At 32.8% G+C, this 17,969-nt stretch overlaps 1 protein-coding gene across 1 annotated transcript in view; it reads left to right on the forward strand.

The window, feature by feature from the left end:
• ftz-f1 (ftz transcription factor 1) overlaps window positions 1-17,969 on the forward strand; it is a 199,651-nt gene that overhangs the window by 120,867 nt on the left and 60,815 nt on the right. The gene's annotated exons all lie outside the window — the stretch shown is intronic.

The raw sequence follows: 17,969 nt of genomic DNA on the forward strand, positions 1-17,969 counted from the left end.
GGTATCTATAAAAGTGCCGAAACATTTCTTCCAGTGTTGTAAATATTCGCGACAATCAAGAACAGATTTCAGAAATACTTTACAACCGTAATAGCCTCCATAAAAGTTACAAAGGATATCTGTAGGTACCTTCGACGATACTTCGGTATGTATGTAGTGGTACAGTCTTTGAATAATTTCCAATATACTGGGTGAAAATGTCGAAGCAAATATGTTATTTGAATATTTTTTCGGAATCTGATACTTTTCGGCAAAATTTTAATCAGAATTTTATATTAACCTGGAATACATCAGTGTCGTCTTCACGCGATCTTCAAATGTAAATAAAATGTTTTCTCTTATTTGCCGATATGAAATTTACTCATCCAATAAAGCAAGAATCATTTTGGATATATTATATAGCGCCGTTTTCATAAAATATTACCTCAAGGGAGCTTATAAATACGTGGAAAATGATATAATGATGATAATATGCATAAAAAGATAAAATGTCGTCAATTGGTCTCAGGGCGTCGCACACTGGGGCGTCGCACAATGGGGCGTCGCACAATGGAGCGAACAGCTTATTTTCATCCTACATTTCATTAAAGGGATATTCGCTAACACAGAATTCATTCCACCGGAGACAGCCGGTGAGATCACAAGTCTGTTCACGCCCGTTTTTTTTTTAAAGATTTTTTTTTAGATTTTTTGTTTTATTTTTATAATGTATGTACTTGGAAAAAAACTCTTTACCATTCAATAACTCTTTTCTTTTCAAAAAAATAAAATTATTTCAAAGACAAACCTTTCTTTTAAATTCAAAACATTGTTTTAAGAGAAAAAAAATCAGTTACGTAAAATGTTGCCTGGATGTAGAGAAAACTAATTTGCGACTTAACGAATGCTGGGCCTCAAGCCCATACTCGCAATAATTCATTAAGCGTCCGGCTGCGCTAAGAACCGGTCGTCACTTCACGTCCAATTTTTTTAGAATATGAATTACTTATACTTATTTGTTTTTTTTTAGAACATATATTAAAAAAATAAATATTAAAGTGTCAGGTTAGGAGTCGTAACAATCGGCGGGTATGTATGAGGAGATGCATGAACGTGGAAGAGGCGAAGAATGTTTGCAAGGACAGAGTGGTGTGGCGCTCTATAGTGGTGTGGCGTTAGTTAGTTAGTTAGTTAGTTTTGCGATTCAACGTATGTTGAGCCTTTAAAAAAAAACTTTTTACCTGTAGATGAAAACATCTGTTTGTTTTCGAAACTTGTCGTGTGTAATGAAATAAAAGTCATTAAGTGGTATTATACAAGTGTTTAATTTGTAAAAAAATTATAACAATTTAGAAAGTTGTCAAAAAAATATAGTCCGATTCAATATTTATTTTAATTCTACCGTATATTTGACTAAATTTAATTTGAGGATGATTTTGGTCCGGCACCATTCAGCGCAGATAAAGAAAAGACAAATAATGAAAGAAACAACTTTAGTTGAATATATTACAGCTTTTTTTATCTTCGTACCTCTGAGAAAGCTTTCTTCTAATTGTCCCTGCGGGGGTAAGCATTTCGACGAATCTTTAACAATAAGATGAGACGGCAATTATTCTCTTTCATCTTACAGGTGTAATTTGTGAATGTTTTGCCTCGTGCACACCATTGTTGACATAGCTCTATTTATGTTCCAACAACAATAGCCATCACCTAATCACAATACATGTACTAAATATCGTCAGTTGTCATGAATCGCGTCACAATTTTAATTGCTCACAGTTTTTGAACAAGAGCATTCCACAAAACAAGTCGTATTTATTTATGTTGCCACTTTTCTTTTTGTCAATAACATGTTATGGAAGGTAGTTAAGTTTTATCACTTTTATACAGGCATTCTGAGTATAAATATCGAATTATAAACGAATGCCGATGATTTTTCAATATCCTATCCACAATAGTTACCGCGTGATTTAAACACATCGACTAGACTCTTTAATTATGTACGACTACATTAGTTTACATTTTAGCCCCGGATAATACTTAATTATCGCGTAACGTCGACTGATTAGAAACATAACTTAGTTTTATTACAAAATTATTTCGCATCCTGGACTGATGTATAAATAACATTTTTACACGTATTCACAAACTCTTTTAATATTATATTTACAATGTCACTAAAAGTCTGTATGTATTTTCTGGCGTTTCTCATGTGTGTGATTATAATTCAGGATTCGGACGTCACATACTAATATAAGAGTTTCTGCTTAATAGAAAGCTTCTTTACATCTCACCAATAGATGTCTCTAGTGAAGTTCTAGTGATTCAAGAAGGTTTCTAAATTGGTTCATATATATAGATCTTCCAAGAATTTGAGTAGTGTGGTTGTCAATAATTGGTAGAATTGGTCAATGTTACACGTGTGTAAAGTGATCACTTAAACCAGCCTATGACCGTCGTCAGCCCCGTAAATGCCCAGACTTCAATATTCTTCTTCATCTTCGATGAGATGTTAAAAAATAATATGAAAATAACTCCTGTAATTGGAGATAATCCAGATTTTATGAACAAGTATTTGGACACACTCAAAATGTTGTAACTAAAAGTCCACACAAAATAGTGGACTAGGCAGATGCTTACATCTTATATCCTGTCCTCATCAAGTTAAAATAGTATTTTTCTCTGCCTTGTACCGCATGAGCTCTAAATTTTACACTTCAAAACAAAAAGTTAACAATTTAAAAAACGTAAGTTGATAGTTGGTTATGTTATTATAACTAATTGTCATTTATTTAATCTTATTTCGATTCCTAACTATTTTTTAAATATTTTGAAGAGAAATTTGCGAGAAGAGAAGGCGCGGTAGATCAAAGTGGGCTGGATCAGACGAAAAAGTAAAACGCTTCCTCGTCTTCGAATTCAGCCGGTAGTTGAAAAGAAAGACTGGGAGAATCGTTTCTACTCTATCTGTCGAATACGTCATAAACAGTCTACGCGCATGCGCCGCGTGTACTGTGTTAATACGTAGCATATTAACCAGTAGACGCTTGCACTTTACTGTACATTAGCTGAACACGTTTTAATAAACATATATTAGTGAACAATTTTAAATGTGTGATGGAAAGTGAAATGGAAAAAAATACAAGTACAGAAAAGCCGCTTGTGCACTACACGGAATTTTACCTTCCGGCGGTCCGGTTTTGAAACCGACTACGACAGTTTAGCATGATCGCGTGTTTACGCGTAACGTGATGACGCACCGATCCGAAGAAAGATGGACAAAACCACAAACCAATTCAAGCCAATCATCCGTTTTATATGCTAACTGACGTGCCGGACGGTAAAATACCGTGTAATTCCGTGTAGTGCACAAACGCCCGAAGAGTGCGAGCCTTTTTGATTTTAGAAATAGTTGATTTTTTGTCGTCCTATTTATCGAAGATTATTTGCTTTTTTCGTTCTCTAAACCTGATGTTGTAGACAATTTGACTGAAGCTATAAAGCAATATTAACCGATAAAAAGCAAAACATACTATCGCAAACGGGTAACCGATGAAGAACATTTAACTATGTATTAGGGACGTCTACAGAATATACCGATTAGTATATCACATTCCTCTTCGGCATTTCTTGACATACGACAAATTGCATATTAATTTTCTTTAAACCCAGGTAACACTTGACGTAATTTAATTTTTTGACAAAATTACAGTTTTTGTTTTGGAAAAACATGTTTTTATTTGAAATAATTTTAAAAAGAAAAAAGAATCAAACTGAATCACGAGGAGTTAAAAAACATATGAAAATATTTTTTCCATAAATATTCTGAAAAAAGTTTAATTTTAATACATATATATTTTTTCAAAACCTGCGTTGAAACAAGTCCGACTCAGCCTTAATTCTTAACTAAACCAGAATTTTATAAAATAAACATCAAAATCACCGGCCAATTTCAGAACGCGCATTGTGTCTGCGAAAACACATATTTTTTAGTATCATTAATTTGTTTACAAATGCTACGTAATGATATCAAAACTTTTTCAATCCATGTCCAAAACTAGTTTCGTCCAAGATAAAAAAAAATACTTTTAAAAATACTTGTATTTTAAACGCTGCCTTAAATACGGGCATTCATTATGGTCATCTGTAGTCATAAAGATTAAGGCACCTTTCAAAGCAGAGTAATAAATACTTTCGATGGTTTTTTTTCCAGCGGCTCTTTTACAGTTGCCTCAAAGAGCCTCATGACTCCTATGACTTTGGTTTCTTCGGACAACAATATTACTACATAACATAAATATACAAAACATATTCATTTTCATTTATTGTTAATATATTCTGTAAGACACGAAAAATAAGAAGGAACACAGAGAATCTGCAAAAGAACCCAGAAATCTATGCATATTTGTACATATTAAGTTAATACACTCATACATTTATTTATGTATATACTTAAATATATATATATATATATATATATATATATATATATATATATATATATATATATATATATATATATATATATATATATATATATATATATATATATTCTCTTCATTTCTCTTCATCATCATGTTTGACTTCATCCTACGAATGTCAATTCCACCGGATCGAGGAATTGCAGTGAGTCCTGCTCAGAAATTATGCGATTTAGAATATGCGGACGATGCAGTTCTAATAGATACATCGATCGGAGCCCTGCAAGATATAATTGACTCCCTCCAAATAAACTCCGCTCGGTTAGGCCTAAGAGTGAACGCCAAAAAGACCAATGTCATGTGCAACTCAGCCTGTCCGGACCGAGATCAACATCTTACTTGTGAGGGACGAGCGCTCGTTCGAGTCGACACCTTCAGATACCTTGGAACACTCATGGTGGAGAATGGTAGTGTCCAGAAGGAACTGAATGTACGGCTCGGAATGGCAGGAGCTATATTCAATAAAATGCGCAATGTCCGGGACTCACTGCTTTACTCGACAAAAACCAAGTGTCGTCTCTTTAACGCCTGCATCCTAACAGTGTTGCTGTACGGATGTGAGTCGTGGCACCTCACCAAAGCTCAAAGCAAGAAACTAGCAAGTTTTGAAAATAGATGCCTGAGGCGAATACTGGGTATAAAGTGGTATGACTTCGTCAGGAATGACGATGTGAGGAGAAGAACTCAACAGCCCCTCATACTGGAAGTCCTGAAGAGAAGAAGGTGGACATGGTTGGGACATGGTTGGGACATGTCCTTAGAATGCCACCTGAGGGCATCAACCCCTCATGTCTCTTCTTCCAACCCCGAGGATTCCGGCGCCCCGGAAGGCCGCTGACGACCATTCACCGACTATACTCAGCGGAACTTCGAGACGCTGGACTGACCTGGGAGGAAGCCAAGGAGATGGCGCGTGACAGAGTGACTTGGAGACGACTCGTGTTGGCCATATGCTCCACCTAGGGAGCGAACATGGAAAAAGAAGAAGAAGAAAGATATATATATATATATATATATATATATATATATATATATATATATATATATATATATATATATATATATATAAATTTAAAAAACTTTTCCTCTTCAGAGAGGAATGAAGTATGCTTGATGTAGTTCGAAATTATACTTTTTTATATGACAAAATTGTATCCCATTGCGCCCAAAGAAGATTACTTACAACGATAACCAAAACGTAAGTAGGAGGAAATATGAAATACAGTGATTAACAACGAAATAATGTTCTATTTTAAGTGACGTTGAAAACCTTCACTCGTATTTATAAATATATACAAATTACAATATTTTCTTAGTAAGTCTGAATCATATATCGGTAGTGTAAAGGCAAAGGGGTATATCTGTCTCAGACCAAATTTTACAGGAGAAAAAAAAAACTTGTGAAATTAAATATTTCTTTCGGATAGCATATTTACATATCTTAATAAAACTAAATTAGTATTGCAACTATAGCTATATCCTTTTGCCAGATTATGGAATACACTATTTTAGACATTTCGTGGAACAAACTTAGAAAATGAAAAATTTGACAGATATACCCCTTTGCCATTACACTACCGATATAATTATTAAATTTCTAAATTTTCCCCTCTTCCATTCCTGCTTTTCATCTCCTTTTCATCCTTCAACGTCCTAAGGGTACAACTGTTCAATTTCATAGATTCTGAATGCATCAAAACCCTTCATAATAGATTTGAAGAAATAGTGATGTTTACCTCGTAAAATTGAAAATGAAATAGTTTTGTTTGGATGACTTATGTTAGTTCATACTCGTTCATGAATATAATCGTTAAAATTGTAAAGAAAACATAGATATAAGCAATTCTGAATTGCTGTGATGTAATAAAACTACGATAAAAAATCTACGTACAATAGATATAAATCGCTTATCATTGACCTAGTGACCAAAATACGTACATGTATATTAAGACTCTTTATCATTATTGAGATAGGTTTTGTATGCCATAATGATATTTTAATAACTGTGTATTTAAAACTGAAAGTTTATTTATTTTTCTTTTCTAAATAACTCATTAGGTTGAATGAATTTCTGTTCTCGTATCCTTCTGGGCGTTACATATGCATATCTCTAAATAATCTCAGTATTATCTACATTGACGTGACTACATTCTTACAGCATAACATTTTATGATCATCTCATCTTTAAAAAACTATACGAAACCCACGCATCGCGTGCGATAAGATGTTACGCCAATTCGGTCTGAAGCCTCTTTAATCATAATATTTTTTTTAACATAATTAAAATGATAGTACCTTGGTATATACAAAATTCACTCCAACATTTTTTAATATCACATTATTCTTTGACATCTCATCAAAGATGAAGAAGAATATTGAAGTCTGGGCATTTACGGAGCTGACTACCGTCATAGGCTGGTTTAAGTGATCACTTTACACACGTGGAACATTTACCAATTCTACCCATTATTGACAACCACACTACTCAAATCCTTGGAAGTTCTATATAAATGAACCAATTTCGAAACGTTTTTCTTGAATCACTAGAAATTCACTTCAGACATCTATTGGTGAGATGAAAAGAAGACTTTTATTAAGCAGAAACTCTTTATTGATGTTTATTTATTTTTAATACATTTCATTATATTTTTAAACTTTAAAAACAATCTCCTGAATAATCAAGTTTTTTGATGTATGACGTTGTTGAAAGAAGTAAGCGATATGTCTATGATCATGATTCACTGTAACACAAAAACAGTTAACCAACCACTACGCCTACCGTTTCTTACCATAGTTTAACATAGTTCTACCACCTTCATTCTTCTGTCATTCTGGCATCCATAATTTAAACTCTACCCCTTACACTCCACATTAAACTATTCCAAATACATTTCGTGTCATTAAAAAGTTATAAATATATATATAATGATGTTTTGAGAAGTGTAATACATAGTAATAAAGTAATAATTATGTTCAATGATTGATTTTTATAAATATTACATAGCATTGTACATATATTGTACAATCATTTCAAGGGCGCTCTAAAACTTATTACAATATCTTATTACTGCGTCATCTAGATTCTAGATCGTGTATCTATGTCAGTAAACCCAATGCAAACTAGTTACATGATATTCTACATGCATATTACTTAAGAAAATTATTATGCAGATTTCCAGATGTACAGAGATACTTTTTGTGTTATATTTGAAACAAGACAACTACCATATTATTTTTTGACGTTTCAACATAGATGAAGAAGAATGTGGAAGTCTGGGCATTTCGGGGCTTACGACCGTCATAGACTGGCTTAAGTGATCGCTTTACACACGTTAACATTCACCAATTCTACCCATTAAACATCTCTTTGGGGACAATTGAACATCATTTTAAGGGCGATTAGTAGAAAGAGAGAAGTTTGTTTCCAATTGTTCATATTCCATAGTAAACGTAGGAATGCGGCGTGCAGCCGAAGCATGCGGTCCCTACAAGCGATTATTTGCGGAATTCTGTTTATTTACTCCATTTATTACGAAACAAATCGATATAAACGTCACCTACTAATGAATATCCAATATCTACATACCATAGCTGTCTATAGCTTCACGTTCTGAAAATTAATGGCTAACTGGTATGCAGTTTTAAACCGTAAAGTAATCAGTAAAAATTATTATTGAGCAATAACTTATGTATGTATTCTAATGAGCAAACTTTAACATTTTTATGAGTTAACTAATGAAGGGTTTAATTATTATTTAAACCTTCCTTTGCAATTCCGTTTGAAGGAAATATATGGTATATGTTTACGCCATTTCTATAAAATAACCTTTCGAGTGCTCAAATAAAAAAAAAATATTTAGTGCATCTCATGCCGCGTACCTACATATCGCTCACTCGTCAAGAACGTCATAAATCAAAGTACTTTATTTTTCAGGAGAACGTTTTTAAAGTTTAAAAATATAATACAACGTGTTAAAAATAAATATCAAGCCACTTACTGAATTTTTTACTGTGCAACAGATCTTTTAAAGTAAAACCTGATGGTTTCTCCATTTGAAAAATATTTGGTTTATTTAAAACAATACCTTTTCTTCAAAATGCAAAAACAACACTTTCTGTCCTGTAGCGGGTAAATATTAAGTTAAAAATATGCCTCTTTTGCTGGGATATAGTACATTTTCTGGGCATTCCGAAAACATGCACAACTGAAAATTGACGAATTTTGATTTATGACGTTCTTGAAAGGAGTGAGCGATATGAACAATACCATATAGCACACCATGTTGAAACACATATTTAAAAACACACAGATCTATTTAAAAGTAAATTGTTTTATATCTTTTCACAATGCTTTGAGTGTGTCCAAATCTTTGTTCACAAATCTGGGTTTCTCCACTTGGAAGTTATAATATTGCCGTCTGTACAGAGATGAAGAAGAACATAGAAGTCTGAAAGAACTGTTAATTCCCACACTTCTATATTCTTCTTTATGTGTATTGAGATATAAAATTAATATTTTTCTTTCTTTCTTTTTAATTTAATGGATAGAAAACTAAAAGCGCGATATCCCGGGAGACTTAAAAAAATACAACGTTTGACTCCTCTTCAAGTATGAAGAAACTGTACTTTGAATAATTATTATAGAAAATACTTATATTAAATATTGTAATCATACACAGATATCTATCAAATTGTATTTTGTTGGTATTTTTAAAATTTTTCTTTAATATGTGATTATTGTTTTGCCATTTTATGGTATTTTCACATTAGTTTGAAAATGCCATAACAAGGCAAAACAATTATCTTTTTTTACCGATACAATTTACTAGACTCAAATAAGTGTTTAGTTTTAACATTCAATAAATAAATTAAAATGGAGATCTACAAATTAAATGCCAAATCTATAAATAATAGGATATTATCACTCGGGAGGAATATCTAATTTAACATACTCAACATATAAAGGATTATCTAAGATTCGTTTTGTGTTTATAACAACCGATAGAATCAATATTTTCATTCATCATTCACTTTTGCCAAATTCGCCTTCGTAAAAACGTTGTTTTCGTAAGTTGGTAACGAATGACATCACAAAAACGAATCCACATTTCTACTATTACAGTTCTATAAAGCAAATACATAAAGGGACGTAAAATTGATGACGTATAGTGGTGTCCGTTTTTCGTTTCATTTAAATATCTAAAGTTTAAACCCTTTCTTCTCTACAGATTTCAATAAGAATGTTACCGATTGTCTTGTGATTTTTCATATTAATTTATTAGCCAATAATAACACATCATGAGAATGATCCATTACGGAATATAGTAGATTCAGCGGAAAGGTGGCCTAAAGTAATGAATCAGTGGGGCACAGTTTGTCGAGCCTGAATACAGAAACGCGATCTGTATTGTCACCGTCACGCAGCATTTCGGCGCGCTCCGGCGAGGTATGGTTTGTGAATACTCCTCTCGGGCATTGCGTAATGCCGACATAATGGCGCTTGATACCGCCGGAATATAATCAGTCTCGGCTTGCATGGAGCGAGTGGTAATTGGGGACGTCTCTGTGTGAGTGTTATAAATATATATATAGGCATGAGCGCTAGGTGAGAGGCGTTATTGACCCACTGCCACACTGCACTCGACCTAGTTTCCTTCTCCGCCAATATAATACTAACACATACTATACATATAAGTCACAAACGTGTGCCCCTATATTGCCTTATGTCACAAATCTTGACTTTTATCTTGTATATTCATAAATATGTTCTTTTACGACGACAGTGACCCTAGGCCTATTTATTTATTTATTTCAAAACATATTACATGCATAAGTCATATATACATATAATATTTCCGATGAGTAATTTCTATTTCACATTTTGGGACATGAAATTAAGGTTAACAAGACAGGAACACAAATAATAAAGTAACAAATTTTTTTTTTTTTAAATAACCAAAACCAAAACTAATACATGGAAAAATATAAAAACAATAAACAGGTATAATAAATAGGCACAAGAAGCATATTTAAAAGAAATAAATTAGAAAAACATAAGGTAAGAAGCATATTTAAAATAAATAAAAGAGAAAATATAAAAAATGAGAAAATATAACAAATGATAAAATATAAAAAACATAAGGTAAAAAAATAAGAAAAGTAGAAAATATGACTAATCACTACATATATATCTTTCCATAAAGTACCTTCTCAGATCATTTATTTTGGATCCCCGAATGGGTTTTATTTTATATATGTACTATGTACTCGTATGTACTACTACTACTGCTACTAATGCCATCACGCCGTTTCCTCGCAGGAGTAGGCATAGAAGATGGAACGCCATCTGTCCTGGGATACACTCCTTGCTTCCTTCACATCATACATGCCCTCCTATTACCACGTATTGTTCGGCCGTCCTCGTTATGTTCTCCCGCTCACAATCGCCACATAAATTTTCTTAGTCATTCTCTCGTTATCCATTCGTTCCACATGTCTATACCACCTTAAAGAACTCTTCTTAATCTTTTCAATCATCTATAGTCAGCCTTACATTCCTTTCTATATATATATATATATATATATATATATATATATATATATATATATATATATATATATATGTATATATATATATATATATATATATATATACATATATATATATATATATATATATATATATATATATATATATATATATATACATATATATATATATATATATATTTATACATCGTATATGTATTATATGTGAAATCAAGCCAAAGAATAGATTTTTGTTTTTATTAAAAATAGCTTTTATGAATCAACACACTCCTTATCATTCATCGTTTACTTTGTGTCATACTACTTTTTTAAACACATATTCGTGACTACCGGTTTCGGAAAATCATTCCATCATCAGGTCATTAAAATAAAATTATCACGATTTCACATTTGTATAAAAATAAACTTTTGAAAGAGAGAAAAAAGACAAAGAAGATTTGGTATAACGCAAAGTAAACGATGAATGATAAGAAGAGAGTTATATTACCATATCACAAAGTTATAAATGCTTTTAATTTACAAAATCTTCCTAAAAATCCTTCCCACTGTGCGATATTACGTCCTTGATGTACAGGTTATTCATGAAAATTAACCGCCATGAATCCATGACGATGACGCTGCCATAAGACAGAAATAACCTAGACTAGATATATGCATAATTAACAATACTTGTCCTTTTCGTTTTATCATTGAACTTGACTGAACTTCATCATAATATATGTCTTTTATTATCTATACACTTTACCTATTACTTATTCCTCAATAATTGATTACATTACTCGTATGCTCAAATGCTTTCTTTTTATTAGTTTTTATTTGGTTTTGTAATAATTAGAGTTAAGTCCGTTGTTTTCGTGTACTTAAGTATTTCAATAATTTACGCTGTCAGCTTATAAAAAAACGGCTTATTAACAAGAGAGATCTCAACGTCAAACCTGCAATGCTATTATATTACCACAGATCTGTTTCAAAACAATTAAGAAAATTTAGACTTAAGTACTCGTGTGTAAGGAAATGGAAATTATATGATAATCGTCATATGCATTTGCGTAAATAAATTCATAAGTATTATTATTTTTTATTTATTGCATTTCATTTCAGAGTAAAATATTATTAATGATTATTAATATCAAATACTTACTCGCATGGCAAAGCATGTTAAAAGTAAAACATCGCAACACACTCCACGAAATATTTTTATTCTTCTTCGGAAAGTTAAAAAAAAAATAAAGTCCATCATGGATAGCGTCGCGGCAATTAGGATATAATTATTCTACCAAATAACAGTTTTCATGATTTTGTCATTCATTTTCACTATTTTATTAACATGACATACCTGCCCTTATTTCAATATGTACATTAGTTAGACACATAAGTTGAAAGTGTGGAAGTTCCGCCATTGGCCGGGAAAACAGCGTGAAGGCACTTCCCTGCTGAAACAGGTGTTTCGAAAATAATTATAATAATAGGTCTGGGAAAAAATTCGTGGCGTTTTTCCACATAGGTGACAATCAGTTACAAATAACACCACTAAACGTCGTTGGAAGGTGACACTTTCAACGCTACTTTAGTTATAAAAACATCGAAATTGGTGCAGTGATTAGTCTGCGTTTGAATATGAAGAAAAGTAACGAAAAAATTCGCTATATTATTACTACAAAGATTTGAAAGATATATACTTCTGCTTAATAGGTAAATCTGATGATAAATAGGTACGTTTGCTAGCTTTCGTTCTGGTAATTTTGGTGTAAAAGCTGATGAAATTCTAGAAAAAGTCCAGCGAGATAATCATATCAGCTGTGTCGATATTGATATAAAACTATGCATTGACCAGAAAACTGTTTTGAACTACATATTTACACAAAGCTGGCTAAGCTCGATGTATGGGTTCCTCGCGAGTTGAACGCGAAAAAAATTATAGACCGAGTTTACTGCTTTGCGCTGCTGAAACGCGATGAAATCGAGCCATTTCTGAAATGTGTCATAACCGGCGGTGAAAAATTGATCACGTACGATAATCGGAAGCGTCAAGGTATGGTGAGCCGTCACAAGCATGCGAGAAACCAGCATTAGCTGTGTGTGTGATGGAACTGGAAGGGAATCGCCCACTATGAGCTCCTTCCAGTTGCTCAGACGATTGATTCCGCTATAGACAACTAGAGACTAACGCCAGGCAAAGAAAACGGCCCGAATTGAATAGTAGGAAAGGTGTTGTCTTCCATCCTGACAACGCCAGGCCACACAATTCTTCGATAACCCGTCAAAATTAACAGCTCGCTCGGGAAGTCTGCAAGTACTTGAACCAGCAGCCGACCGACAATGCCACGCTCCATCGAAAATGGAAAACAGATATTTTCCGCAACAATGATGCAACATTAGCGGATAGAAAATGACAACATCATCACGTACAAGGCCAATGAAGAGAATTATTCACCGCAGCGCACACTGGTAATTAGCCTTAGTTGAAGTCTAAACATGTACCACCATTCTGTGAATTCGCTGCTAACCCTATCTGGCCTTATAAGTAATTTACCACTGATTTGAGATAAATTACAAAGTCAACTTTTAAAATCAGAGGAAAAAAGGTATACCATAAACGTTCTACCAAATAAATCGGTGATATTCTTCTTTTTTATCTCGTACATTTAACTCTTAAAGTTCAAGTAACCGCCGATTGTTGTGCAGTAATAAATGTATCGAAAGTAATGATTATACTGAATGAGTTTCGCACCCTTTACGTATAATTTAAATCGTAAGAGTGACTAAAGTGATAATTATTCAATAAAACGCGGAATATTCATTAATATTAAAATGATAAAGGAAACACTTGTTTTATACCACTTGAGTTTATGAATGACTACTGGTTTCGAAAGCTAAACTTCCATCGTCAGGTCTGAATAATAACATTTATTTGTGTAAATTGACGTCAAGAACGAAATTTATAAATTCTAAGAAAATAATTTGCTTTATTTTGGCAGATATGATTTTTTGTAATTTTATTATACAAATTTATTGAATATCGCGACACATACTAAGAAATTGAGAAATAAACTTCCTTTAAAATTACATTTGACGTGTTATTTTTCAAACACGAAAATGTTGTTTTTGTAATACTTTGAGTACCTTTAAATATTTATACACAAATACTGAGTTTTACTCTCCGAAATATTTTATCAATACTATAGAAATCTCAACAAAGGCGATTGAGAAGGGAGTCAAGACATTTTCACAATCCCTTTATGTTAAATGGAATTATGTAGAGATATATAAAATATTGTTGAATCATTTTATCACGATATTCAGAATATATGATTTTTTATTCTGTTATTTGGGAAACAGAATTTGATTTATTTTCGATTTTTATTTAATATTCTTCCTCTGGCCCCTATCCAAAGGGCACCACGTCGAATCGACGCGGCGTTAACTCAAGGCAGGTTGATCATTCCTGCTCTCCAGATTAATGGATATAGAATTGGAATATACTTTATGCGATGCAGATGACGGAAGTGAAGTTCTGGGAGATGGTCTTCATATGGGAAAGGTAATGCATGAGGAACAGTACAAGTGATTAATATGAGGAAAAGAGAATAGCTGTAATAGCTAGATCACTCGTGGTTTGAAATTTTATTTTTAGAATATATAAGAATCAGACCTTTTTATAATACTTTCAATAACTACTTTATTTTTAAAACCATATATTTATTTGGAAGAAAATTTTGTTTTTTCAATACAAAAACACCGAAAAATATGCCCAATGTTACCTGGGTTAAAGTAAATAAAGTTTCGATTTATCGTATATTGGGCCAAGACGTACATATTAATGTTGAATTATTTTATAGCACGGAGACAGAGGATATGCCTTGTGAATATAGTACTTCGTAAGCGATTTACAATCCGGATTCCGATAACGTGTGTCATAAACTATTCTCTTTTCGGTTGAGATTTGAACTAAAATGTTTTGTACTGTTTTTACCGTCGATACTATTATAAAATTGTTATTTTATACATTTGACTTTTTTTATTAAAAAATAATAAAACCCTTATCCGCACCCCAATGGTGCATAGTGATAACACTGCGTCATATAAACGCAGTGTTATCTTGATCGTTTACACATGAAGGAAAGGTGATCAGCCCTCCGCTTCTTTAATTAGCTAGAAGAAACAAAAATCTACTAAATGATCTATAAACCTTGTACATAATAAGCAAGGTAAATAATAAATGCAATTCCGATCTAAAAAAAAAAGCCCTCCGCTTCAGGTACCAGTCCATGGTAATATTGAATAAATATTACAGTGAAAAAATCACTTTTATTTTTTCCCCCCTTGGGAATCGAACCCGGGACCTCCAGACCATTACACTACGGAGGCGGACAATTTTTTTTAAGTGAATAGTATTCGACGCTGGACGACGAAAGGACTTAAAAGACAAAAAAAAATCATTCTTACTATGCTGTACAAGTATGTGAAAATTTATTTCATGAACCTAAATTTTATGTAATCTTATCACTTTCAATAACAATGACCAATTTTAACACACGCATGAAGTTCTAAATAACGACATTACTTGTTAAAGGGAAATTAATCCGCAAATAGTAAATATTCATTGTTACTCAAAATGTAGGAAGTATCCATATTTCTCTTGAATTTTCCAGTTCTTCTTTTAACAGTCCTAAATAGCCCGGAGCTTAACGAAAATTGTTTGGAAAAAGTCGAAAGAAGAAATCTTGTAAATTTGTTTTTCGTTAATGAGGTTGTATTATTGTTGTCTTGTCAAAATCTAAAATTTTCATTTTAGATTTTGAAAAGAAAAAATGTGAGTGAAGTATTTTTTTCTTAAATACGGCGAAATTTAAAAATCAGTCACGTGTGATTATTCATACTGCTAAAAATATTAATCGGTCAAATAGCTTTATAAGAAAATGTTTCCCGGCAATTCGTTGAGAAGATAACGTTTTTTTCACAGTTGGTATTCTGACATTCTTGTTACTTGAGAAAATGCCACTGTGGCTCTGATGTCTCAGTGCCTTCTATATTATTAGGAAATCAAAAAAGCATGTTCTTTATGCAATAGTAATTTACGAGTGAATATGGAATATTATGCCAACTATTTTTACATTTTAAACAGCTGGGACTATTCGTCTGAGGCAACACAAAACTGAATATAGAAGTATCGAAAAAAGAAAAATCATTAATTTGACATGAAAATAATAATAAAATTAATACTATTTTATTATTTTTTATTTTAAAATGCTATGATAACGATTAATGAAAATAAAATCCCGGCAGAACCAGATAACTGACATTTCTCGGGGAACTGCATTTCACGAAATAAAATATTAACCGTGTAGTATTTTCCACATTTTATTCCACGTATTTTTCATCAGGGTGGTGATGTCGGTTACGACGAAACCCGGTCGCTGGTCAATTAAAATTCTTGTGGAAAAAACTACATTGTAATTATTTTATTTTTAATAATAAATTATTTATAAAACAAAATTGTTTTACGTAAACTTAATTATGGTACATAAACGATATGTAGGCGCTCACCCACCTTCTAAAAATATATACCTAATGGGGAAGTTAATTGCATAAAACTTCTCGAAAAGATAATACACAACGTACGGTACGTGTGGTACGCCTTCATATTTTCGTACGTGTAAGAAAACAAACTATCAGTTATAATCTTCATTGATGAGTATCTTATCAGTAAAATGGCTCGTTTTACATGAAAACAACTCGCGAGCCACAGTTTGTTAGCCGTGTTCATATTGAATTTATAAGACTATAAATCAAGGTTACTCTCGATTTCTCTTCGGATTTTTCTCATACATTGAATTCAGTGTAATTTATTAATTACAATGTACATTATGAATATAAGTTCACTCGCAATTGAAGGTTTGCCGTACGCATAAGAAATTATACCTTCCAAATAAAGTATCTCGGGTTCTCCGTTCTCTAGATCACGGCTTCGTGTATTTCTCGGTTACGTTGTCTCTCGTCATCTTCGCGTAATATCACCACTCTCTCCTTCTCTCGCGTTTTCTCTTTCAAGACCGCGATTGTATGCAATGCCGCAACCGCCGACGCCAGAGCCATGCAAAACCACTTGCTGTTTCTTTGGGCGGACTACTTTTTCCTATCACCGCTGACTCGAACTGACCTACGTCACGCACCTCCTCACAGACTGTAGCAACCTGCAATAATCACCTCGGAGGAAGTTTTTCTTTCTCGACATTCATTTCCGCGAATGGTTCCGTTCTACTTAAAGAGATGTAAGCGTCAATTCATTGTTGAGGTCATTAATGCTTTGAAAGGGTATTAAATATATTTTCAGGGTGAAAAATCTCCCATTACCTATAAGCATCCCGTGTTGCGCAAGGTACCGTTATTTTACGAAAACCTCTTTTGATTGTTTCGTTTAGTAGTCCGCGCAGTCAGGTTGAATCTTATTTAGTTATGAATGGTTCACAAACAACGAAAAACATGTAAAATTTAATTCAAAACAATATAACATGTTTTTTAATATTATTCACCGATGAAATGTCAGCACAACAGACATAAGGATTCAAATAAAGCGTATGTTGAATACACGTAAAAATAATGAACAGAAAGGAGTAATTGTTAATTAAAAATGGAATTAAAGTATCTCCAAGGAACTGTGTATCAATCCCATTTCGCGTAGGGTAATGGTCCTTAATGCCATCATTATTTTATATTTGATAGTACAACCTTAAAGGTCTATAGACATGTTAATTATTAGCACTATTGAGCAATTGCTAGTTAGTAGCATGCGTGTATACATACTTAGCTAGAAATAACAATGCTCATTAGCCATAGTAACTTACTTAGCCATTGTATGCTCAAAAATCGACGGTCGTTAAAATTTCAAGCATGCTACCTGCAGCGTGCGGCGTGTTCTGAGCGCTTCTGAACAGGCTTGCTTATGAGCATGCTAGTATT

The sequence above is a fragment of the Brachycentrus maculatus genome, unplaced genomic scaffold, assembly GCF_059751285.1.
Source record: "Brachycentrus maculatus isolate JH-2025_06_01 unplaced genomic scaffold, ASM5975128v1 h1tg000221l, whole genome shotgun sequence".
Taxonomy (NCBI): Eukaryota; Metazoa; Arthropoda; class Insecta; order Trichoptera; family Brachycentridae; genus Brachycentrus; species Brachycentrus maculatus.